At 35.8% G+C, this 26,214-nt stretch overlaps 1 protein-coding gene and 1 long non-coding RNA gene across 4 annotated transcripts in view; one reads left to right on the top strand and one right to left on the bottom strand.

Moving 5' to 3' along the window:
- LOC136029163 (uncharacterized) overlaps positions 1-26,214 on the top strand; it is a 902,097-nt gene that overhangs the window by 734,302 nt on the left and 141,581 nt on the right. The window lies entirely within an intron of this gene.
- LOC136029119 (uncharacterized) overlaps positions 10,498-26,214 on the bottom strand; it is a 61,371-nt gene continuing 45,654 nt past the window's right edge. For both annotated transcript variants that reach the window (XR_010617980.1, XR_010617978.1), the window contains 2 exons: positions 18,593-18,758; positions 10,498-10,776 (listed from right to left, as the gene is read on the bottom strand). This is a non-coding gene — a long non-coding RNA (uncharacterized LOC136029119). The remainder of the gene's footprint in view (positions 10,777-18,592; positions 18,759-26,214) is intronic.

The raw sequence follows: 26,214 nt of genomic DNA, 5'->3' as shown, positions 1-26,214 counted from the left end.
TATCTGGACAGACCGACAGACAACCTATTTTTATATATATAGACTAGCTATTGGGCTCTTATTTTAAATCTCTGTTGAGCTCTTACTTTAAATCCCGACCGGATCTGATGACATTGGGTGGAGTTGGAGGGGGGAAACCTAAAATCTTGGAAAACACTTAGAGTGGAGGGATCGGGATGAAACCTGATGGGAAAAATAAGCACAAGTCCCAGATATATGATTGACATAATCGGAACGGATCCGCTCTCTTTGGGGTAGTTGGGGGGGGGGGGGGGGTAATTCTGAAAAATTAGAAAAAAATGAGGTATTTTTAACTTACGAACGGGTGATCGAATCTCAATGAAATTTGATGTTTAGAAGGATATCGTGTCTTAGAGCTCTTATTCTAAATCCCGACCGGATCTGGTGACATTGGGGTGGGGGAGTTGGGAGGGGGAAACCCTAAAACTTGGAAAACACTTAGAGTGGAGGGATCGGGATGAAACTTGGTGGGAAAAATAAACACAAGTGCTAGATACATGATTGACATAAACGGAACGGATCCGCTCTCTTTGGGATAGTTGGGGGGGGGGGGGGTATTTCTGAAAAATTAGAAAATATGAGGTATTTTTAACTTACGAACAGGTGATGGGATCTCAATGAAATTTGATATTTAGAAGGATATCGTGGCTCAGAGCTCTTATTTTAAACCTGACTAGATCTGGTGACATTGGGGGGGGGGGTTGGGAGTGGGAAACCTAAAACTTGAAAAACACTTATAGTGGAGGGATCGGGATGAAACTTGGTGGAAAAAATAATCACGAGGGATTGGAATGAAACTTGGTGGGAAAAATAAACACAAGTGCTAGATACATGATTGACATAACCGGAACGGATCCGCTCTCTTAGGGGTAGTTGGGGGAGGGGTTAATTCTGAAAAATTAGAAAAAATGAAGTATTTTTAACTTACGAACGGGTTATTGGATCTCAATGAAATTTGATATTAGAAGGATATCGTGTCTCAAAGCTCTTATTTTAAATCTTGACTGGATCTGGTGACGTTGGGGGACGTTTGAGGTGGGGGAAACTAAAATCATGGATAAATCTTAGATTGGAGGGATCGGGATGAAACTTGGTGGGAAAAATAAGCAGAAGTCTTACATACGTGATCTACATAATTGGAACGAATCCGGGGGGGGGGGGGGGTAATTCTGAAAAATAAGAAAAAATGACGTATTTTTAACTTACGAAGGAGTGATCGGATCTTCATGAAACTTCATATTTAGAAGGACGCTTGAGATATTTTAAATCTCAAGCGTAATTGGGGGGACCGGAAATTTTAGAAAATACTTAAAGCGGTGAGATCAGGATGAAAATGGATGGGAAGAATAAAAACACCTAGTTGGTGGGGGCGCTTTGCGCCCCCCCAAGCCCCCCCGCGCGCGTAAGTCGTTACGTGCCATATTAGTACCGCGCCATTGTAGTTGTGTCCCTATGTCCCACCTGTGAATATAGATATATATATATATATACATATATATATATATATATATATATATATATATATATATATATATATATATATATATCTATATATATAAAAATAAGTTGTCTGTCTGTGGATGGATGGATGGATGGATCAGGTGACGTCACCTGAAAAAACTGGATCAGGTGACGTCAAAACTGAAAAAACTAAAAAAAGGCAAAAACTACAAAAAAAACTAAAAACTAATAAAAAAAATAAAAAAGCTAAAAAACTAAAAAAACTATAAAGGTAAAAACCAATAAAAAACTAAAAAAAAAACTGAAAAAACTAAAAAAAGGCAAAAACTACAAAAAAAAACTAAAAACTAATAAAAAAGTAAAAAAGCTAAAAAACTAAAAAAACTAAAAAAAGGTAAAAAACTAAAAAAAATAAAAAATAAAAAAAAACTAAAAAAAAAGGAAAAAACTGAAAAATAAGCTAAAATAAAGGTAAAAACCAATAAAAAACTAAAAAAAAAAGGAAAAAACTAATAAATGACGACACTCAAAGAGAAAAAAAAGGCAAAAACTACAAAAAAAACTAAAAACTAATAAAAAAAATAAAAAAGCTAAAAAACTAAAAAAACTAAAAAAAGGCAAAAACTACAAAAAAAACTAAAAACTAATAAAAAAGCTAAAAAACTAAAAAAACTAAAAAAAAGGCAAAAACTACAAAAAAACTAAAAACTAATAAAAAAAATAAAAAAGCTAAAAAACTAAAAAAACTAAAAAAACTAAAAAAAGGTAAAAAACTAAAAAAACTAAAAACTAAAAAAAACTAAAAAAGGTAAAAACTAAAAGAACTAAAAAAGAAAAAAATAAATGACGACACTCAAAGAGAAAGCGACCAGGACAAAAGGAATGTTCGATTAGCAATCAACAAAGCACCGGGACACAGGGAGTATAAATGACGACCAGGACACAAGTAAAAAAAAAATTAACAAAACTAAAAAGAAGGTAAAAACTACAAAAAAACTAAAAAGAAAAAAAAACTAAAAACTAATAAAAAAACTAAAAAATCTAAAAATCTAAATAAACTAAAAAAGAAAAAAAAAGGAAAAAAATAAAGGAGAAAAACAAAACTAAAAAACGAATGTATATACAGACCGGTACACCGGGATACAAATGACGACCGGGACACAGGGAATATAAATGACGACCGGGACACAGGGACACAACTACAACGGGGACACCGGGGGAAACAGGGGGATATAAATGACGACCGGGACAAAAAAACTAAAAAGAAAAAAAAACTAAAAACTAATAAAAAAACTAAAAAATCTAAAAATCTAAATAAGCTAAAAAAGAAAAAAAAAGGAAAAAAATAAAGGAGAAAAACAAAACTAAAAAACGAATGTATATACAGACCGGGACACCGGGATACAAATGACGACCGGGACCCGGGACACAGGGAATATAAATGACGACCGGGACACAGGGACACAACTCCGGTACACCGGGATACAAATGACGACCGGGACACAGGGAATATAAATGACGACCGGGACACAGGGACACAACTACAACGGGGACACCGGGGGAAACAGGGGGATATAAATGACGACCGGGACAAAAAAACTAAAAAGAAAAAAAAACTAAAAACTAATAAAAAAACTAAAAAATCTAAAAATCTAAATAAGCTAAAAAAGAAAAAAAAAGGAAAAAAATAAAGGAGAAAAACAAAACTAAAAAACGAATGTATATACAGACCGGGACACCGGGATACAAATGACGACCGGGACCCGGGACACAGGGAATATAAATGACGACCGGGACACAGGGACACAACTACAACGGGGACACCGGGGGAAACAGGGGGATGTAAATGACGACCGGGACACCGGGACAGGGAATGGTCGATTAGCAATCACCATCAACAAAGCTCAAGGGCAATCATTAGAATCATGAGGTATAGATCTGAATACAGATTGTTTTCCCATGGACCATTATATGTTGCATGTTCAAGAGTCGGTAAACCTGACAATCTATTTATATGCAAAGACAATGGGACAGCAAAGAATGTTGTATATTCGCAAGTTTTACGTAGTTAAAACCATATATATATATCTATCTATATTCACAGGTGGGACATAGGGACACAACTACAATGGCGCGTAACTATTATGGCGCGTAACGACTTACGCGCGCGGGGGGGGCTTGGGGGGGGCGCGAAGCGCCCCCACCAACTAGGTGTTGGGGTGGCGCGAAGCGCCACCCCAACAGCTAGTATATATATATATATATATATATATATATATATATATATATATATATATATATATATATATATATATATATGTTTTTAACTACGTAAAACTTGCGAATATACAACATTCTTTGCTGTCCCATTGTCTGTGCATATAAATAGAATGTCAGGTTTAACGACTCTTGAACATGCAACATATAATGGTCCATGGAAAAACAATCCGTATTCAGATCTATACCTCATGACTCTAATGATTGCCCTTGAGCTTTGTTGATGGTGATTGCTAATCGACGATTCCATGTGTTGCCATCGTCATTTATATATGCCCCTGAGCCCCCCGGCGCCCCTGTTGTAGTTGTGTCCCTGTGTCCCGGTCGTCATGTCCCGGTGTCCCGGTCGTCATTTGTGTCCCGGTCTGTATATACATTCGTTTTTGAATTGGTCTTTTTTAGGTTTTAGTTTTTTACCTTTTTTTAGTTTTTTTTTCTTTTTTTTAGTTTTGTTTTTCTCCTTTATTTTTCATTTTTTTTCCTTTTTCATTTTATTTTCTTTTTTAGTTTTTTTTTAGCTTTTTTAGTTTTTATTAGTTTTTAGTTTTTTTTCTTTTTAGTTTTTTTGTAGTTTTTACCTTTTTTTTAGTTTTTAATTTTTTTTTACTTATGTCCTGGTCGTCATTTATACTCCCTGTGTCCCGGTCGTCATTTGTGTCCCGGTGCTTTGTTGATGGTGATTGCTAATCGAACATTCCTTGTGTCCCGGTCGTCATTTATATTCCCTATGTGCCGGTGTCCCGGTCGTCATTTGTGTCCCGATGTCCCGGTCTGTAATTTCGTCAGTCGAAAACATGACGTCAGTCGACACAGAAACATGTAGTCACCTGACAGATCCACAGACAGACAATTTATTTTTATATATATAGATATATATATATAAATATATATATATATTTTTTCTTTTTAGTTTTTTTGTAGTTTTTACCTTTTTTAGTTTTTTTCTTCTTTTGTATTAATGCTATAGCCAAGGTTCAAACCTGGAGCCTCTCGGACCTAGAACCTGAAACATAACGCTTTACCAACTCAGCTACTTCGGCTTGAATACATTCGTTTTGAGCAGCTTCCTCGGGTGTTGCCATTGTAGCTTCTTCAGTCATTTTAGAATTCGAAATTTCTCTTTCAACGGTCTTCTTATAATTAAAAATTTGTCTTTGAACGATATTCTTAAATACCTGTGTCCCGGTCGTCATTTATATTCCCAGTATCCCGATCGTCATTTGTGTCCCAGTCTGTAATTTCTCTTTGAGCGTCCCGTTCGTCATTTATATTCCCTGTGTCCCGGTCGTCATTTGTATCCCGGTGTCCCGGTTTGTAATTTATCTTTGAGTGTCCTGGACGTCATTTATATCTCCCGGTCGTTGTTTATGTCCCAGTGTCCCAGTCTGTAATTTCTCTTTGAGTGTCCCGGTCGTCATTTATATTCCCTGTGTCCCGGCTTTTAGTTTTCTTTTTCTCCTTTATTTTTCAGTTTTTTTCCTTTTTTTAGTTTTTTTTCTTTTTCAGTTTTTAGTTTTTTTTTAGTTTTTTTATTAGTTTTTAGTTTTTTTTCTTTTTAGTTTTTTGTAGTTTTTATCTTTTTTTCAGCTTTTTTTCTTTTTTTTGTTTTTAGTTTTTTACCTTTTTTTTCGTTTTTTTTAGTTTTTTAGCTTTTTTAGTATTTTCTTTTTAGTTTTTACCTTTTTTAGTTTTTTTCTTCTTTTGTATTAATGCTAAAGCCAAGGTTCAGACCTGGAGCCTCTCGGACCTAGAACCTGAAACATAACGCTTTACCAACTCAGCTACTTCGGCTTGAATACATTCGTTATGAGCAGCTTCCTCGGGTGTTGCCATTGTAAGTTCTTCAGTCATTTTACAATTAGAAATTTCTCTTTCAACGATCTTCTTACAATTAAAAATTTGTCTTTGAACAATATTCTTAAATACCCGTGTCCTGGTCGTCATTTATATTCCCTGTGTCCCGGTCGTCATTTGTGTCCCGGTATCCCAGTCTGTAATTTCTCTTTGAGTGTCCTGGTCGTCATTTATATTCCCTCTGTCCCGGTCGTCATTTGTGTCCCGGTCTGTAATTTCTCTTTTAGTGTTTTTTTCTTTTTAGTTTTTTACCTTTATTCTTTTTTCAGTTTTCTTTTTCTTCTTTATTTTTCAGCGTCACTATGAAATACATATCGCGGAACCTTTGTTTTTTTTTACTAAAATCTGGTAAGGATTGATGACCTTATCCAAGTTAAAATCCCAAACCCAATCATCATCGCTATCATTTTCAGTTTTGATATGTTTTGACTCTCGCTGTCCAGGTGGATTTTCATCTAACTGCGCGGTTTTGCGTTCTTTGGTCGCAAGCCTATTTTCTTGCTGTTCTTGTGATTCCTCGGCACGCTTTCTTTTCTTACTTTCTCTATTAGCTGCAAGTTATTTGGCATAGACTCTTTGAGTAGCTTTCTCGGCTGTTGCCATTGTAGGTTCTTCAGTCATTTTACAATTAAAGATTTTTCTGTCCACGATCTTCTTACAATTAAAAATTAGACTTTGAATGATTTTTGTTAAATACTTTTAATGACGTCATCGTTATAATAAACATGACGACAACTAACTTCATGACGACATGATGACATGACGTCACTCGACAGACCCACAGACAAACCTCTTATTTTTATATTTATAGATAGAAGCTCTGAGTCACAAAGTCCTTCTAAATATCAAAATTCATTAAGATCCGATCACCCACTCGTAAGTTATAAATATCTAATTTTTTCTAATTTTTCCTCTCCCTTTTGCCCCCCGGATGGTCGAATCCGGGAAAACAACTTTATCAAGTCAAATTGTGCAGATCCCTGACACGTCTACCAATTTTCATCGCCCTAGCACGTCCAGAAGCACCGAACTCACCAAATCGCTGAACCCCTCTCCCCAACTCCCCCAAAGAGAGCGAATCCAGTACGATTCTGTCAATCACGTATCAAGGAAATTTGTTTATTCTATCCACCAAGCTTCATTCCGATTCCTCCACTCCAAGTGTTTTTCCAAGATTTCCCCCTCCAACTCCCCCCAATGTCAAAAGATCTGGTCGGGATTTGAAATAAGAGCTCTAAGACATGAATTCCTTCTAAAAATCAAATTTCATTAAGATCCGATCATCTATTCGTAGGATATAAATACCCCAATTTTCAGGTTTTCCAAGAATTCCGGTTTCCCCCTCCAACTCCCCCGAATGTCAGTCACGTATCTTAGACAGGTTTCTATTCTTCCCATCCAGTTTCATCCTGATCTCACCGCTTTAAGTATTTTCTAAGATTTCCGGTCCCCCCCAATTACGCTTGATCCGGTTGAGATTTAAAATAAGATATCGGAGTAACGAGGTCCTTCTAAATATGAAGTTTCACGAAGATCCGACCACTCCTTCGTAAGTTAAAAATACGTCATGTTTTCTTATTTTTCAGAATTACCCCCCCCCCGCAATTGAGCGGATCCGTTCCAATTATGTAAATCACGTATGCAAGACTTCTGCTTATTTTTCCAACCAAGTTTCATCCCAATCCCTCCAATCTAAGCGTTTTCCATCATTTTAGGTTTCCCCACCCCAAACTTCCCCCAATGTCACCAGATCCGGTCAGGATTTAAAATGAGAGCTTTGAGACACGATATCCTTCTAAATATCAAATTTCATGGAGATCCAATCAACCGTGCGTAGGTTAAAAATACGTCATTTTTTCTAATTTTTCAGAATTAACACCCCCCCCCAACTACCCCAAAGAGAGCGGATCCGTTCTGGTTATGTCAATCAAGTATCTAGGACTCGTGTTTTTTCCCCACCAAGTTTCATCCCGATCCCTCCACTCTAAGTGTTTTCCAAGTTTTAGGTTTCCCCCTCCCAACTCCCCCGCCCCCAATGTCACCAGATCCGGTAGGGTTTAAAATAAGAGCTCTGAGCCACGATATCCTTCTAAATATCAAATTTCATTGAGATCCGATCACCCGTTCATAAGTTAAAAATACCTCATTTTTTTCTGAAATACCCCCCCCCCAACTAACCCAAAGAGAGCGGGTCCGTTCCGTTTATGTCAATCATCTATCTAGGACTTGTGTTTATTTTTCCCACCATGTTTCATCCCGATCCCTCCACTCTAAGTGTTTTCCAAGTTTTAGGTTTCCCCCTCCCAACTCCCAGCCCCCATCACTAGATCCGGTCGAGATTTAAAATAAGAGCTCTAAGACATGATATCCTTCTAAACATCAAATTTCATTAAGATCCGATCACCCGTTCGTAAGTTGAAAATACCTCATTTTTTCTAATTTTTAAGAATTACCCCCCCCCCCCCAACTATCCCAAAGAGAGCGAATCAGTTTCGATTATGTCAATCATGTATCTGGGACTTGCGCTTATTTTTCCTATCAAGTTTCATCCCGATCCCTCCACTCTAAGTGTTTTCCGAGATTTTCGGTTTCCCCCCTCCAACTCCCCCCAATGTCATCAGACCCGGTCGGGATTTTAAATAAGAGCTCTGAGACACAATATAATTCCAAACATCAAATTTCATTAAGATCCAATCACCCGCTCATAAGTTAAAAATACTTCATTTTTTCTATTTTTTTCCGAATTAACCGGGCCCCCACCCCCAGATGGTCAAATCAGGAAAATGACTATTTCTAATTTAATATGGTCTGGTCCCTGATACGCTTGCCAAATTTCATCGTCCTAGCTTACCTGGAAGTGCCTAAAGTAGCAAAACCGGGACCGACAGACAGACAGAATTGGCGATTGCTATATGTCACTTGGTTAATACCAAGTGCCATAAAAAATAATAGATTTGACGGTATTTTACATGATTTGACACGGGGGCCCTAATTCCTCATAACTTGGGGACATGAACATGTCTAGTATGTAACATGTATATGCTACTGCTGTTATTAATACTGTTACTTTTAATGGTACTACTACTACTACAGCCAATGCAACACTAATATTACTTCTTCTTCTCCTTCTACCACCATAATTATTATAATACTAGTGCTATTAAGGCTATATGCAAATTATAAATATGATTTTTGCTTTGCTGAAAAAATAAGTGAATGTGCATTGTCAGTTTATTATACCTTTACTGATATATATTTCTTAAAGTTGTAATAGTTTTCAACTTACTAAAGTTAAAAAAGCCGAAATTTAAAATGCATTTTCTTTTCAGTAAGCAGCAAAACATACCCTAATCTCAAGAATACATGGGGGTTATCAGCCTAACTCATGTTAATCTCTGCTCCTCTTGACTTTGACTCGGCTATTTATTGCAATTTCGTCTTTTTTCATATTTATTTATTTATTAGTTTATTTATTTGTTGATGGCATTTTATGGCAGTTTTATGCTTGGTAGATTATTTAATTTTATATTTGCTCATTTTTGGTTAAATGGAGCTCTTTACTTTTCTTTGAAAACATTATTTTAAGGAAAACATTTTTTAAATTAATTTTTATTTAATACTAATTGAGACCTTAAGATTTTTCACTTGTGAATTTCTGAACATTGATGGGTTTTCATTGATAGCGCTGATCAAGTGTAACATGATACCATTTAATTTTCCTGTATTTGTAATGGAAAATTGTTTCTTCTTTTCTCACTGGAAATAGTTAGAAAAACACTTCATTGATATCAGAGCCCATTTTTCTCTTTCTTTTTCCACTTGAAGAATAAAATTCTTCCGATGAAATATATCTGCCATCTCTTCAAGATACAAGTCTAGACTCTGACTCCTTTTAATATAACAGATAGATTTAAGGTACACCGAAAGATTGTAGCTAACTACAAGAGTTAAGTATGGTTGTATAACAATCAACACCATCTAGTGTTTGGCATCTCTTGTCATTTAAAAAAAATAAAGAACCGAAATCAAGCCCCTTAATGCTAAGCTAATTTACCAATCAAAATAGTTACGTTAATATTGCCTTATTACTTGACCAGCTCGAGTCGTCACCAGCTCTAGTCAATTTCACAGGTCAACCATATTCAAAGGGCTGGCAAAATTTTTTTGTCACATTCTGTCTTTTGATGTCGTTCCATAAGGAGAGCCACATGAGATTCTTATTTTTAATTTGACTAACTGCTCAGAAATAATATGGCGAAGTCACTTACCATGTGTAGATTAATGAACAACAAAATTAAATTCTTATGATAAAATTGTAATCACAATTATAATTTTACCTATAGTTTAATTCGAATATTCAAACACATTTTAGCATTTAAATCAAACATAATTCTACTAAAATTATTAAATAGGATTAAAACTAAACCAATAATTAAAAAGATAATATTAAAGCCATATTTTCCTTTTCCTTGAGACCCTTCAAAAGTGTCACAGCCCCTACTAATCATTACAAAATTTTACGCTTACATTATAATTTAAATTATAACAACTTAATTGGAATGTAAAATCAAATTTTTACGTTTGATTAAAGCTTAATTCTACTGAAACAAAAAAAAAATATAATAAAAATGTAATCACGTTACATTGATCTATTTGCTTGAAAAACAACAAGCACTTACGTATGACAAACAAGAAAAGAAAACATAATAACTGAAATAAAGAGGATAATATCAGCAAGTATACAGAAGAAAAGCGAAAAGGACAAAAGACGACATTTTGGTTAGAAACTCTGCCAAGCCATCCTCAGTTCTAAAAAAGAGAAGACCAAACTAGCCTATTGACCGATTGACTGATGAAATTGACTGTGTGGTCAGAGGATCTTAATTGAAGCTGATGAAAAATGTATTGACAAAAATATGTATTTATAAAAAATTACAACGATGTAAATGGAGCATATTTGGATATATTTACAAGAAGTACTAACCAGGGGGCTTAAATGACATCACTGGGATATGAGGAATCACTGTATCTAAAGTCAAACTTTTATTTTCAAACAGAGAAGTTGCACTGTCAGCAAAATTAGTGCTTCCAACCTCATGACTCTCGTAGCTATTGTAACAGTTGGTTGGAGAGGGACTGATATTTCCGCCAATATAGCTGAAACTAAATAAGACAATATTTTAATAACCAAAAAATAAAGTTAAAGGTATGTTTCGTGATCTAACATTGGAGCACCAGTCAAATCTAGATCTAAATACTATTCTAAATCTTGGGGGGGGGTCACCTTCTCTCACAAATTGGTTCCTCTAATGGCCATTAGTTAAAAGCGCAGGTCCATCGAGACAGAAAAAATGGAAGCGAGATTTTCAAATTTTACAGCCAGATTTCACGTGTTTCCCAGAATGACACCAAATATTTATAATGGAATTTTTGTTTTAGGAGAAGGAAATGAATGATCACTAATGGTAAAAATTCAGCCTAAATGAGATATCTTCCCTCAATAGGTATGCCAGGCCGTAATCAATAAGTGCCAAGTCAAAAAGACTAAATAACAATACATCATTCATATTAGAGATTTTTTCTTTAGGAAAATATATATAAAAGATTAATTGGGCAGAATATAGACAATTAAAATTCGTCAAAAAGGGACACCATTAGCTTTTGAGAGTTCAGATATAAAAGAATCACGGTGGTGAACGTTGGCTGCCAGGCATAATTGTACAACCCCCAGTAGTCTTATCATCACTAGACGTCGCCCCAAACTCTTTAGCCAAACCTTGCGTCACCCTAAAGGTATGACGTTTCAAAACGCCCTCATCTGCGAACCAGCAACATCCTCGAGACAACCTCACAGAGGACATAAGAAAAAATATTAGTGAAAATTTAAGGAAGATACTGAGCCATAGGGAGACTTCCAGACGCATGGTAGGAGATGAGAAAGAGACTGGCAGAGGACCGTTGGGGGAGATGTAGCTGGCAGATTTAAATGGCCGTCAAAAATAATCCCTAAGTCGATTGGTTCCACACGACACAGTTCCTCAGTACCCTCAGAAATTAAGTAAGCTAGTAATCCTTAGTATTGTTATCTTCGCCATATATCTCAAATTTGAGATCAGCGGTTTCAAATTCGAACCAATGGTAGATTCCTGGTCTTACTCGTGAAAAATAAATTTTCATTGGCTACCAGTGACGCTTTGACAAAGACTGATGGTGCCACAGTCCTTTTAACTTAGTCTACACTAACGGTAAACCCCTCTTATTAGTTGAGTGATGTCAGGAGATTACATTCATCCAATTAAAGACGATTACACAACATTGTTGGCTCAAAGTTTAGACGACACCTAGTTCAACTTTACCATACACCACATACGCACCACCATACAAATGCATTGACAAGGCGCAGACGCATTTGTCAAAAGTACCTATACTTGTGGGCCATATTTTTAAAATGACTGTGATATGTGTGGACCATATTAGCCAACAAGAAAAATATTCAAGCAGTTCTTAAAAATAACAACCCACGAAATTTAAAAGGAAAAGGATACACCTTGCAATAAATTAAAGTTCAAATAGGGATTAAATCCTATTAAGAGACAGTGATAATTTTCACCAAAAATACTAGATATTTCCGTCATATATGCAGTGTCTATCATCTGTCAGAGGGGAGTTTGGCGGGGGGGGGGGGGTGTACTTTTGAACGATAAAATTTCCACGGAAGACTTTTCCGTGTGGGCGAGGGGGGTATTTCATATTATTCTGAATATGAAACGGACTGTCCCCTCATCAAAGCCTCCCCCTTTACTCTAAAATTTTTTTTATTGTTTTAAAAGGCAGAGTTGTGAGAAAACATCAAACTTTAACATAATGAGCGAGGTGTTGTGGGGGGACAGCCCCTTTCATATAAGGAATGATTTCTATTCGTTTTGTTTTAATGTCGCTCCTTTCTTTCAGTTAGATAAACTGGGTTTTGTTGTATTTAATTTCTAAAGGTTTTTGAATTAATGCATGTTTTGATTTTGGTTCATCTTGCATGAACAATTAAAAAAATTCACATACTAATTCTACTGTTTTTGGACGATTTCAGAAAAAAAGGGTGGAGAAGGGGGTCTAGTTGCCGTCCAATTTTTTTGGTTGCTAAAAGCTAACTAGAACTTTTAATTTTATTTACGAAAGTGTTTTATTAGTAATAAATATACATAACTTACGAATTAACTTACATAACGAAGCTTTATATTTCTTATATTTATATTACGTATATGATGGGGCTCAACCACTCGTCAATACCTTGCTCATTACGAGAAAGTTCGAATTTTCTTCCAATTCCTTAAGAATGACCGCTGAATCACCAAGACAGTTTAATTAGAATAATAACCTGTTTTAAAAGTTAAAACTTCCGCGTAAGAGCAGGCTATTGAGGAAAGGCAAACCCCCTCAAATATGTAATATTTTCTATTCGCATTAAGTTTATTACCACGCATTAAGCTGTTGCAGATAAAATTAAATGCTCAAGTCTGGCCGAAGAATAAAACAAACAAATTATTGTTTATATCAGCCATTATTAAAAAAAAATTGAGCTTTAGCGTAAAGAGCGAGATATTGACGAGGGAACAAACTCCTCATATACTTAATATGAGGGGGGTTAGCCCCCTCGTCGATATCTCGCTCTTTACGCTAAAGTTTGAATTTTTTTTTCAATTCTTCAAAAATGACCCCTGAATCACAAAGACCGTTTAATTAGAATAAATATCTCTTTTGAAATTGATAAAATACTTTAGCCTAAATAACAAGGTATTGAAGAGGGGACAAAACCACAAATATACGTAATGATTTCCATTCGTTTTAAGTTTTAATGTTGTTCATTACCTTCAGTTGAAACAATTAGTTTTTTATTTAATTTCTGATTGTTTTTTTTAACAATCAGATCAAGTCTTCCTCAAAGAAATATTTATTAGATTTTTTGATTATGCTGGACTAAATGGATATCTCAATTTCTTATCCGGTGACTTTGGGAAAAAATTGAGCGAGGAAGTGAACCTAGGTGACCTCTAATTTTTTTGGTCACTTAAAAAGGACACTAAAACTTTTAATTTGCGTTTGAATGAGCCCTCTCGTGATATTCTTGGATCGCTGGGTTGATACGATCCTCCCGGGGAAAAAAACAAACAAATAAAACACAAATCCGTGATATTTCTTCTAGGAAAAAATACAAAATTTCACATTTTTGCAGATCGGAGCTTGAAAGCTGTACAGTAAGGTTCTCGGATACGCTGAATATCATGGTGTGATTTTATTAAGATTCCATGACAGCATTGAAGGGCGTACATTTTTATGAATGATAGAAAAGATGAGAATCGTTGCTTCCTTAATAGATTCTCTTTTGAAGAAGTCGGTGCACGTTTTCACTATTTCATCCTTCGGTATACCACCACGCACTGACCAGAGCAGATAGTTCAACACACCGTTCCAGATTAGGTTTTTGGATTTATTCATTTTGGTCCAAAAATATTCTCTGAGAAAATCACCGGCAACGCCGTGCACGCCAAGAAGTTCAAATTATCAAGGCGGCGTGGTTGATTAGACCTTCCAATCTGGCATAAATGTCAGTTATGCCCCAAAGTGGTAGGGAAAGCACATAATTCAATAGCTTATCGACTAAAGTTTTTAGTATGACAAATTGACATAGAGGATGACATTATGACCATAGAATAAGCAGTCGTTTGCATATCGTTTACTTCGGTTTGAAGGGCTTTTAATTGAATCTCTGACAAAATACACAAACCTCTTTTTCAACTGTTCTGTTTGATTCGACCAGAATACACTTTAGCTTACATAGTTCTCTATTTTCTTTGCGTCTTTTCGTCCCAACTGGCTGGGTGCTCTTGCACCAGTTGGTCATGAATCCACAGGTGTCATCCAGAAGAGGAATTGGTTTATAGGGCTTTTCAAAACCTTTAACACTTCTCAAGGACAAGAAAATTCATTTGCTGTAAATAATATTTATCCTCACAATTTAAATCGTTCATATCAACCTCTGTCACTTTCGAATCGTCCCATTTATACCAGCCACATTCAGGTGTCCTTCGATATACTAAATAATGAGCATGTTTGAACCAACGGTTGCGTACTCCAATAGCAACAGCTTTATAATTGACTGATGATAACAAGAGGTCATGGTAACAGCTATCTTTAGCACTGTTATCCTTTGCAGGTTCCAAATTGATTTTATCAAAATCAATATTTACAATACAGGATAAATTTCCAATGTTGAAACCGGGTAAATTTCTATTCAAAGCCACAGCAAGAAAGGGACTAGTTTGGGTAAATACTATGCGAGAAGTCAGCTCATGTCCATTTGGGCAATTTCTGTCAACTGCACAAGGATTAAGAACTCTATTGAAAGGAATACAATCCTTATATGATTCTGGAACTGCTAAGTAAAGAAGTTTTCCACACATCTGATGATCTTCAATTTCGCTCCATCGGCAGATGTCACATATCAAATATTTTCGGTTTTCAAAATGAAAAATTTCACTAAGTGGACTTTGATATGACAATCGGTTGGCATAGTTCGGGATGTTTTCATTATCAACACAATCAAACAAAGTGTCCCAAAATTCAGCCATGCACTGATAGAATGAATTTGAAAAGCCATACCTAGACGGAAGTAATTTTATAAGCTGTTTTGTTGATTCTGTTTTCTCAAGGGATGAAAATGCAAGTCGTTTTATTTCATTGGAAATAGGGCCTCGTAATTGGGAAAGAACGTTGAAAAGATTCTTATGTATGCTAAAGAGACATTGAATAGTTGAGTTTGCACAGCATGAAAGCCTATCACAGTTTTGTAATCCTTTTACCCCTCCATTCACTTTACGATGTCCGTCATCGATGTCCGTCGTCGTATCCTGCTTGTATCCATAGCTAGCGATCCTTTGAAGGTCGAAATTAATCGTCATTGTAATTCCACTTTGAACAAACTTCTTCTTCTTCTTCTTCTTCTTCTTCTTCTTCTTCTTGGTATGCATTTCTTCTTGTTCTAATTTGTCAAAAATTGGTCCTTCTTTCTTCATATTTTCTTGTTGCAGCATTGCCACGTCTAAATCTTCAACAAAAATGGCACTTGTATATTTTGATTTAGCAAAGTCCTCTGTTGTTTTCTTATCATCCTTCACTAGTTTGTCAAAAGGAGTAAGGTCAGCTTCAACTGAATCACTAACTTCAGTAGTTATCTTTAGGGTACTGATACATCCCTTTAATTCATCTGCCATTCTTACTATCTCCATTCCTTCAATTGTTGCATATGTTGACACCAATTTTTCATCGGATTTTTTTGCCTCTCCTGTAGTTATTACAGTTTCTATTAAGCTGACAGATAATATTTTTTCTGTCTCCTTATCTTCAATCTTGAAAATTTTTCGCTCTGATTTTTCAGTAGCAAGGCTAATATTTTCTGTTGTATTAAATGAATCTTCTTCAACTGATTTCATTCCTACGCCCACCGCATAATCGTTTGCTAATTTATTATCGCTGGTCAACTCAGCTTTTACAGAACTGCTCACTTCAGTAACTGCTTCAGAGATGCCTAAGTTCCCCACCTCCGTCTTACGCTCTTCTTCTTTTTTGATATTTGCCTCGGTAGAAGCAGATTGTTTTTTAGATTCTTCGGCCTCTCTTATAGGTGATTTTTCCAGTATCAAATTATCTACACCAAGCCCTTCCTTATCAGCACAAGTTTCTGATAAACCTTTACGTTTTTCTTTTTTTGAATTGGCTAAGCTACCAGTACTAAAAAAAGGCTCTTCTTTAGCCGTCCACCATTTAATCATCCAGTATAATAATCCTGCACATACTACAAAAATAGCAAATTTAACAAATGAGAGCATTGTTCTATTAACTAACTAATACTGAACCAATTCCATCAGTGCAGCTACTTTTATTCACTGGATGACGTCATGGTAAATTAAGATGTCCGATTTGCTCGATTGACGCCATAATTAATCCTGTATTTGGGTATTCTGCTGGAATGACGTCATGAACACACTCCTGGGAGAATAATTAACGGTGCAAAAAAACATTTCAAGGGTTGTTATTCATTTTTAAATCTTTTTTATTGACTATTTCTCTACCATCAGCAATCAAATTTATATCTGTTTTAAGAATAATGAAAAACATATTTGTTTTAAAAAAGAGAAATTTGAAGTTTTCACAGAAATGGAAAATTGGCAGAATAGGACTTCACCAAATACTTTCGGTTAAGTTTAATGCCAAAAAATTAGGGAAGAAATTGACAACACAACACCAGAAGCTGGGCCATCTTATTGCATGGTTAAAAACTGTGTGTCAAATATGCTCTCTGTCGTCATTTTTCCTCAAATGGATCCACATCACAATTTTGAAATTTCTATTTTTCTCAGAGTAATGGAGGTTTAACAAGTATACCTCCAGGGTCAACATTACCCCTACAGAACCAAAAAATTGCATCAAATGACACAAACTACTTATTGTAAACGTAAAATGTTTCGTAAAAAATGCGGGCACATTTGATTATGGCTGTCCAATCACTTTGGAACCCTTAGAAATCGCATCTTAGGCAAAGATTTTGCTTAGAGTTCCCCAAAAGTATATTAATGAGTCAATTCAAGTATATGAGCACCAAACAAAAGTTACCTGCAGCCGAGTTTTAAAACCACTTCCTCTGCAATATTTAAAGATACACTCGGGATCGAGTTCAGCTTCAGATAAAGGGCAAGAAGACTTAGAATGCTGAATACAGAAGTAATTTCTGTTCGTTTTAAGTTTTAATGTCGCTCCTTACTTTCCGTCAAAAAAAAATTTGACGTTAAAAAGTAAAAAAAATACTTCAATTTTTCTATTTTTTTCCGAATTAACCGGCCCCTCACTACCCCCAGATGGTCAAGTTGGGAAAAAAGATTGCTATATGTCACTTGCTTAATACCAAGTGTCATAAAAACAAGTTTTTTTTGACGGAAAGTAAGGAGCGACAGTAAAACTTAAAAAGAACAGAAATTACTTCGTATATGAAAGGGGATGCTTCCTGATCAACGCCCCACTCTTTACGCTAAAGTTTTTTACTGTTTTAAGTAGAGCTAAGAGAAAGAGTCAAACTTTAGCGTAAAGAGCGGGCGTTGATGAGGAAGCATCCCCTTTCATATCCGAAGTAATTTCTGTTCGTTTCAAGTTTTAATGTCGCTCCTTACTTTCCGTCAAAAAAACTTGTTTTTATGGCACTTAGTATTAACCAAATGACATATAGCAATCGCCAATTCTGTAAATTGAGGTATTTGTAACTTACGAAAGGGTGACCAGATCTTAATGAAATTTGATATTTAGAAGGATCTAGTGCTTAAGCTTTAATTTTAAATTCCGACGAGATCCTGTGACACTGGGGGGAGTTAGAGGGGGAAACCGGAATTCTTGGAAAACGGGAAAATTGGGGTATTTTTATCTTATGAATAGGTGATCGGATCTTAGTTAAATTTGATATTTAGAAGGAATTCATGTCTCAGAGCTCTTATTTCAAATTCCGACCAGATCCTTGACATTGGGGGGAGTTGGAGGGGGAAATCTTGGAAAACACTTGGAGTGGAGGAATCGGGATGAAGCTTGGTGGATAGAATAGGCAAATGTCATTGATACGTGATTGAAAAACCGTACTGGATTCGCTCTCTTTGGTGGAGGTGGGGGGAGGGGTTCAGTGATTTGGCGAGTCAGGTGCTTCTGGACGTGCTACGACGATGAAAATCAGTAGGCGTGTCAGGGACCTGCACAAATTGACTTGATAAAGTCGTTTTCCCAGATTCGACCATCTGGGAGGCTAAAGGGAGAGGAAAAATTAGAAAAAATTAGGTATTTATAACTTACGGGTGGGTGATCGGATCTTAATGAATTTTGAAATTTAGAAGGACATCGTGACTCAGAGCTCTTATTTTAAATCCTGATCGGCATTAAACCTCTTATTTACCTTTTCAATTAATCTATTGATTCATAGAATTTTGTTAGAGCTCATACAATATGATCTCTTGGCTCTTTGCTCTTCTTGCCTCATCACAAGTGACATATGAGCTCTTAGCTTTTGTTCTTCTATATGAACAGGTTGAAATCAGACGTTTCCATTTTATATAATAAACCTGCAAAGATAAATTGAAAAGTAATGTACGTAATGAACATAAAATAAAATGAAAGATTTGATTGTCGTAATTATTTCAGTGGCCCGTCGGCAAGTATTCTCCTTCTCAACTGGACTCCATTAACAAATGTTGATAACAATGAATACTAGACCTACGTTTCCCGGGTAACGTGAAGTGTTGTGGCAACCTTTGTCCAGCTTCGCCGACTTAAGTGTTGCGAGAGCAACACTTTGGTTTTGTTTCTTCGCTATCGATCAGTAATCACATGATGAAGGGCTATTCCTCAGCGTTGAAAAAACAACGACAAAATATTATCGAAAGAAGGGACTAAATTGACTTTGCAGCCAGTTGAAATTTATCCTTTTCAATCGTAGACATCATGACGGATGAAAACTCGGAAAAATATCTTATATAATCTAGTTGGTATTATAAAGCTATCCCTAACTTTTCAGGATCCAAATACCGTAGATGACATTTTATTAATTATTACGAAACTATCTCATTGTTTTAAATTCTCGTTTGTGCTTGTTTCTTCACTATCGGTTAAATGATGAAGTTGTCAGCCTATCGAAGTTTTTAAAATGGTATGTTCAAACAAGAACGCAATCAGTTATCACACGACCAAAGGCTATTCCTCAGCGTTGAAAAAACAACAACTACAAAATAATATCGGAAGAAGGGACTAAATTGAGTTTGCAGCCAGTTGAACTTTATCCTTTTCAATCGTAGACATCTTGACGGATGAAAACTTGGATTATATCTTATATAATCTAGTTGGTATCATAAAGCTAACCGTAACTTTTCAGGACTAATATACCATAGGTGACACTAATTATTACGCAACTATCTTATTGTTTTACGTTATTGTTTGTACCCGTTGCGTAAACGCTTAATTCTGTCAGGTTTAAAGAGATCGAATACAATGTGCACCAATTGGCACAAATTTCTAGCCCAAAGTGAACAGATCCTTACTTCCAAGTCCCTCTCCCGTGATAGACATCAAGTTCACCGGAAACAAATAAATGGGTACACCAACTAGCAAAAGTTGGAAACTCCTCATCGCTGAAGATGATTGTAGCCCAACAGCCGACTATTACTATTACTTGCAAGTCCCCTACATGTCTTACCACTGGAACCAAATTGGTTTAACCATCGAATACACCGGAAACAAATAATAGGTACACCAACTAGCAAAAGTGGCCAAACCCAAAAAGAGGCCTTGAAATTCAAAAGAATTTCAAGGCCTTGCAATAGGGACAAATTTTAGACATTGTCCCGATTTGGCGAGAATCATAAATTTTTACAATTGTACTTCATCAGTGATAGAAATTCTGAATTGAATGCACGTTGCGAAATTTCTCCCAGCGTTGAAAGGACAATCGTTTCCCAATTGCAACATCTTTTCCACGAAAATAATAATTTAGTGCGTCTGTTCAAAACAGCCATCGATTTGATGCCTACTGATACGCATAAAGTTGTTATTTCCGCTGACAAAACGCCTCCTGGCCAACATTTGCGTAGATACAATGCTCCAACTATCGACGAAGTGGCGATCGTTATGGTCGGTGATCAGTTTTTACCTCGAGATATTATTCTTCATAAGCGAAACGCTCAGTTGTTAAGAATTGCTGAAACTCATCGATGCTACGATGCCCTACAATATTCTATCATTTTTTTGGGATGGAGCCGACGGCTATCACTTTAATATTAAATTGATGAATCCATCCACTAACAAAGAAATGAATAAGAAATGCAGTGCAATGCTTTATTATTCCTATAGACTAATGATTCGGCAGGATGAAGAAAATTATATTTTAAAATGCCGTCAATTGTTTCACCAATTTGTCGTTGATATGTATGCTGAAATTGAATCAGAATGTTTGCTATATATCCGCCTGAATCAGACCAAGCTCCGCTCTTAACAATACATTCATTTGCGAGATGCAGTTATAAATGACGGTAATACCACAAACGTTGGAAGATTAACAATTTTACCTTCGTCATATGCTGGGAGTCCCCGTCATATGCATGAATATGCTCAAGATGCTATTGCGTATGTTCGTCATATATATATATATATATATATATATATATATATATATATATATATATATGTATATATATATATATATATATATATATATATCTATATATATAAAAATAAGTTGTCTGTGGATCTGTGGATCTGTGGATCAGGTGACGTCATGTTTCGGCTGACGTCATGAAATTAGTTGCCATCATTTTTGCTTTGAAGGTGACGTCATTCAAGTTATATAAGACATATGTTCGCGTAGAATTCTATTAATGTTTAAGTTTACAATGACTGATGAAGATGCTCAAAGAGTCTATGCCAAAAAACTTGCTGCTGATAGAGAAAGTCAGAAAAGAAAGCGTGCCGAGGAATCAAAAGAACAGCAAGGAAACAGGCTTGAGGCTAAAGAACGCAAAACCGCGCAGTTAGATGAAGATCCACCTGGACAGCGAGAGTCAAAACATATTAAAACTGAAAATGATAGCGATGATGATTGGGTTTGGGTTTTTGACTTGGAAAAGGTCATCAATGACTACCAGATTTTAGTTAAAAAAACAAATGTTTGGCGATATGTATTTCATAGTGAAGCTGAAAAATAAAGAAGAAAAAGAAAACTGAAAAAAGAAAAAAGAGAAATTACAGACTGGGATACCGGGACACAAATGACGACCGGGACACAGGGAATATAAATGACGACCAGGACACAGGTATTTAAGAATATCGTTCAAAGACAAATTTTTAATTGTAAGAAGACCGTTGAAAGAGAAATTTCTAATTGTAAAATGACTGAAAAACCTACAATGGCAACGGTACCACCATCGAAGTAGATAACCAGTGGGTTTACGGCCAACCTACCATCTTCAAAGATACCACGATAGGAAGACTCTACACCGTTCACCCCAATCAACATGAATGCTTCTTTCTACGCCTGCTTTTGGTGAATGTACCCGGTCCGACATCCTTTGAGTATTTGAGAACTGTAAACGGTACTATACATGACACTTACCGTAGTGCATGCCAAGCTCTGAATTTATTGGAGAATGACCAACACTGGGATAACTGCATCAATGACGCGTGCGAAACGTCAACCCCAAGTCAAATTCGTACACTTGCTCTCCATCAGCTCCTACAGAGTTATGGGAAAAATATAAGTCAAAAATGTCCGAAGATATACTCCATCGAAAACAGTTAGAGACGTCAGAAATGACTTTTGATTTTACATCAGAAATTTATAACGACACTTTAGTTATTATAGAAGATTTGTGCGTACGTATGGCAAACAAACCTCTTCAGGATTTGGGAATGCCTTCACCTAACCGTATCGCTGCTGTTTCGACATGTGTAGAATTGGATCGTGAACAAAGTTACAGTACGATTGATCTATTGTCGTATGTACAAAATAACATTTACAAGTTAACGTCGGAACAAAAAGACATTTATGATACGATAGACTCAATTTCAGGACGTATACAACTACCTGCTGATTTCTGTAGTTTAGTGACGTCCAAAAATGAATTGATTGAAAAAGTATTTCCGAATATTCTAAAAAATTATAAAAATAATAAATGGCTTTTAGTTATTATAGAAGATTTGTGCGTACGTATGGCAAACAAACCTCTTCAGGATTTGGGAATGCCTTCACCTAACCGTATCGCTGCTGTTTCGACATGTGTAGAATTGGATCGTGAACAAAGTTACAGTACGAGTGATCTATTGTCGTATGTACAAAATAACATTTACAAGTTAACGTCGGAACAAAAAGACATTTATGATACGATAGACTCAATTTCAGGACGTATACAACTACCTGCTGATTTCTGTAGTTTAGTGACGTCCAAAAATGAATTGATTGAAAAAATATTTCCGAATATTCTAAAAAATTATAAAAATAATAAATGGCTAAGTGAAAGAGCGATTCTCGCACCCAAAAATATAGACGTCCACGAAATCAACAATATTGTTTTGACCAAGATTCGAGACCAGGGAGTCCTTTGCAAGTCAGTCGACACAGTTTTGGAACCAAATGAAGCGGTTAATTATCCATTTGAATTTTTAAATTCCATATATCTTTCAGGGTTTCCACCACACGTGCTACAACTAAAAATAGGCGACCCACCAAAGCTTTGCAATGGCACGCGACTTGCCGTAAAAAAAACAATGGAAAGCCTAATAAAGGCGACAATCTTGACAGGGCATTTTGAGGGTAAGGCTGTTCTTATTCCTCGCATTCCCATGATTCCAACGGATCTGCCTTTTCAATTTAAAAGATTGCAATTCCCAATTCGATTAGCATTTGCAATCACCATTAACAAAGCTCAAGGTCAATCATTAGAAAAATGTGGTATAGATCTTAATACTGATTGTTTTTCCCATGGACAATTGTACGTTGCATGTTCGAGGGTCGGTAAACCTGACAATCTATTTATATGCAGCGACAATTGGACAGCGAAGAATGTTGTATATTCGCAAGTTTTACGCAGTTAATTTGTATTGTATCCATCTATCTATCTATCTATATAAAAACGAGTTGTGTGTATGCATGTTTGTTTGTTTGTAAAAAGAGCGTTTGCACATGACGTCATTATTAGTGCATACAGCTTTGTATATGCACAGACAATGGGAAAGCCAAGAATGTTGTATATTCGCAATTTTTACGTAGTTTAACTCCTGCAGACGAAATGAATGCTTGCCTGAAAAATTCTAATTTATGGGCACACGTAAAAATATTAAAATTAACTACAAATTTGCGTGTCCGATTGCAAAACGATGATTCTGGTCAAACATTTTCAGATCAATTGCTGGCAATTGGAAACGGAAAGCTTCAAATAGTGGGAAAGCCAAAAATGTTGTATATTCGCAATTTTTACGTAGTTTGAAACACATATATAAATCTATCTATATTCACAGGTGGGACACAGGGACACAACTACAATGGCGCGTAACTAATATGGCGCGTAACGACTTACGCGCGCGGGGGGGCTTGGGGGGGCGCGAAGCGCCCCACCAACTAGGTGTTGGGGTGGCGCGAAGCGCCACCCCAACAGCTAGTATATCTATATATATATAAAAATAAGTTGTCTGTGGATGGATGGATGGATGTGTCAGGTGACGTCACCTGAAAAAACTGGATCAGGTGACGTCAAAACTGAAAAAACTAAAAAAAGGCAAAAACTACAAAAAAAACTAAAAACTAATAAAAAAAATAAAAAAGCTAAAAAACTAAAAAAACTATAAAGGTAAAAACCAATAAAAAACTAAAAAAAAAACTGAAAAAACTAAAAAAAGGCAAAAACTACAAAAAAAACTAAAAACTAATAAAAAAAGTAAAAAAGCTAAAAAACTAAAAAAACTAAAAAAAAACTAAAAAAAGGTAAAAAACTAAAAAAAATAAAAAATAAAAAAAAAACTAAAAAAAAGGAAAAAACTGAAAAATAAGCTAAAATAAAGGTAAAAACCAATAAAAAACTAAAAAAAAAAAGGAAAAAACTAATAAATGACGACACTCAAAGAGAAAGCGACCAGGACAAAAGGAATGTTCGATTAGCAATCAACAAAGCACAGGGACACAGGGAGTATAAATGACGACCAGGACATAAGTAAAAAAAAAAACTATCTATATATATAAAAATAAGTTGTCAAACTAAAAAAAGGCAAAAACTACAAAAAAAACTAAAAACTAATGAAAAAGCTAAAAAACTAAAAAAACTAAAAAAAAGGCAAAAACTACAAAAAAAACTAAAAACTAATAAAAAAAATAACAAAACTAAAAAACGAATGTATATACAGACCGGGACACCGGGATACAAATGACGACCGGGACACAGGGAATATAAATGACGACCGGGACACAGGGACACAACTACAACGGGGACACCGGAGGAAACAGGGGGATGTAAATGACGACCGGGACACCGGGACAGGGAATGGTCGATTAGCAATCACCATCAACAAAGCTCAAGGGCAATCATTAGAATCATGAGGTATAGATCTGAATACAGATTGTTTTCCCATGGACCATTATATGTTGCATGTTCAAGAGTCGGTAAACCTGACAATCTATTTATATGCAAAGACAATGGGACAGCAAAGAATGTTGTATATTCGCAAGTTTTACGTAGTTAAAACCATATATATATATATCTATCTATATTCACAGGTGGGACATAGGGACACAACTACAATGGCGCGTAACTATTATGGCGCGTAACGACTTACGCGCGCGGGGGGGCTTGGGGGGGGCGCGAAGCGCCCCCACCAACTAGGTGTTGGGGTGGCGCGAAGCGCCACCCCAACAGCTAGTATATATATATATATATACTAGCTGTTGGGGTGGCGCTTCGCGCCACCCCAACACCTAGTTGGTGGGGGCGCTTCGCGCCCCCCCCAAGCCCCCCCGCGCGCGTAAGTCGTTACGCGCCATAATAGTTACGCGCCATTGTAGTTGTGTCCCTATGTCCCACCTGTGAATATAGATAGATATATATATATGGTTTTAACTACGTAAAACTTGCGAATATACAACATTCTTTGCTGTCCCATTGTCTTTGCATATAAATAGATTGTCAGGTTTACCGACTCTTGAACATGCAACATATAATATCCCGGTGTCCCGGTCTGTATATACATTCGTTTTTTAGTTTATTTTTTCTCCTTTATTTTTTTCCTTTTTTTTTCTTTTTTAGCTTATTTAGATTTTTAGATTTTTTAGTTTTTTTATTAGTTTTTAGTTTTTTTTTCTTTTTAGTTTTTTTGTCCCGGTCGTCATTTATATCCCCCTGTTTCCCCCGGTGTCCCCGTTGTAGTTGTGTCCCTGTGTCCCGGTCGTCATTTATATTCCCTGTGTCCCGGTCGTCATTTGTATCCCGGTGTACCGGTCTGTATATACATTCGTTTTTTAGTTTTGTTTTTCTCCTTTATTTTTTTCCTTTTTTTTTCTTTTTTAGTTTATTTAGATTTTTAGATTTTTTAGTTTTTTTATTAGTTTTTAGTTTTTTTTTCTTTTTAGTTTTTTTGTAGTTTTTACCTTCTTTTTAGTTTTGTTAATTTTTTTTTACTTGTGTCCTGGTCGTCATTTATACTCCCTGTGTCCCGGTGCTTTGTTGATTGCTAATCGAACATTCCTTTTGTCCTGGTCGCTTTCTCTTTGAGTGTCGTCATTTATTTTTTTCTTTTTTAGTTCTTTTAGTTTTTACCTTTTTTAGTTTTTTTTAGTTTTTAGTTTTTTTAGTTTTTTACCTTTTTTTAGTTTTTTTAGTTTTTTTAGTTTTTTAGCTTTTTTAGCTTTTTTATTAGTTTTTAGTTTTTTTTTATTAGTTTTTAGTTTTTTTTGTAGTTTTTGCCTTTTTTTAGTTTTTTCAGTTTTGACGTCACCTGATCCAGTTTTTTCAGGTGACGTCACCTGATCCACGATCCACAGATCCACAG

This window comes from Artemia franciscana, chromosome 1 (genome assembly GCF_032884065.1).
Source record: "Artemia franciscana chromosome 1, ASM3288406v1, whole genome shotgun sequence".
In the NCBI taxonomy this organism is placed as follows: domain Eukaryota; kingdom Metazoa; phylum Arthropoda; class Branchiopoda; order Anostraca; family Artemiidae; genus Artemia; species Artemia franciscana.
This window is presented reverse-complemented; position numbering and strand designations above follow the sequence as displayed.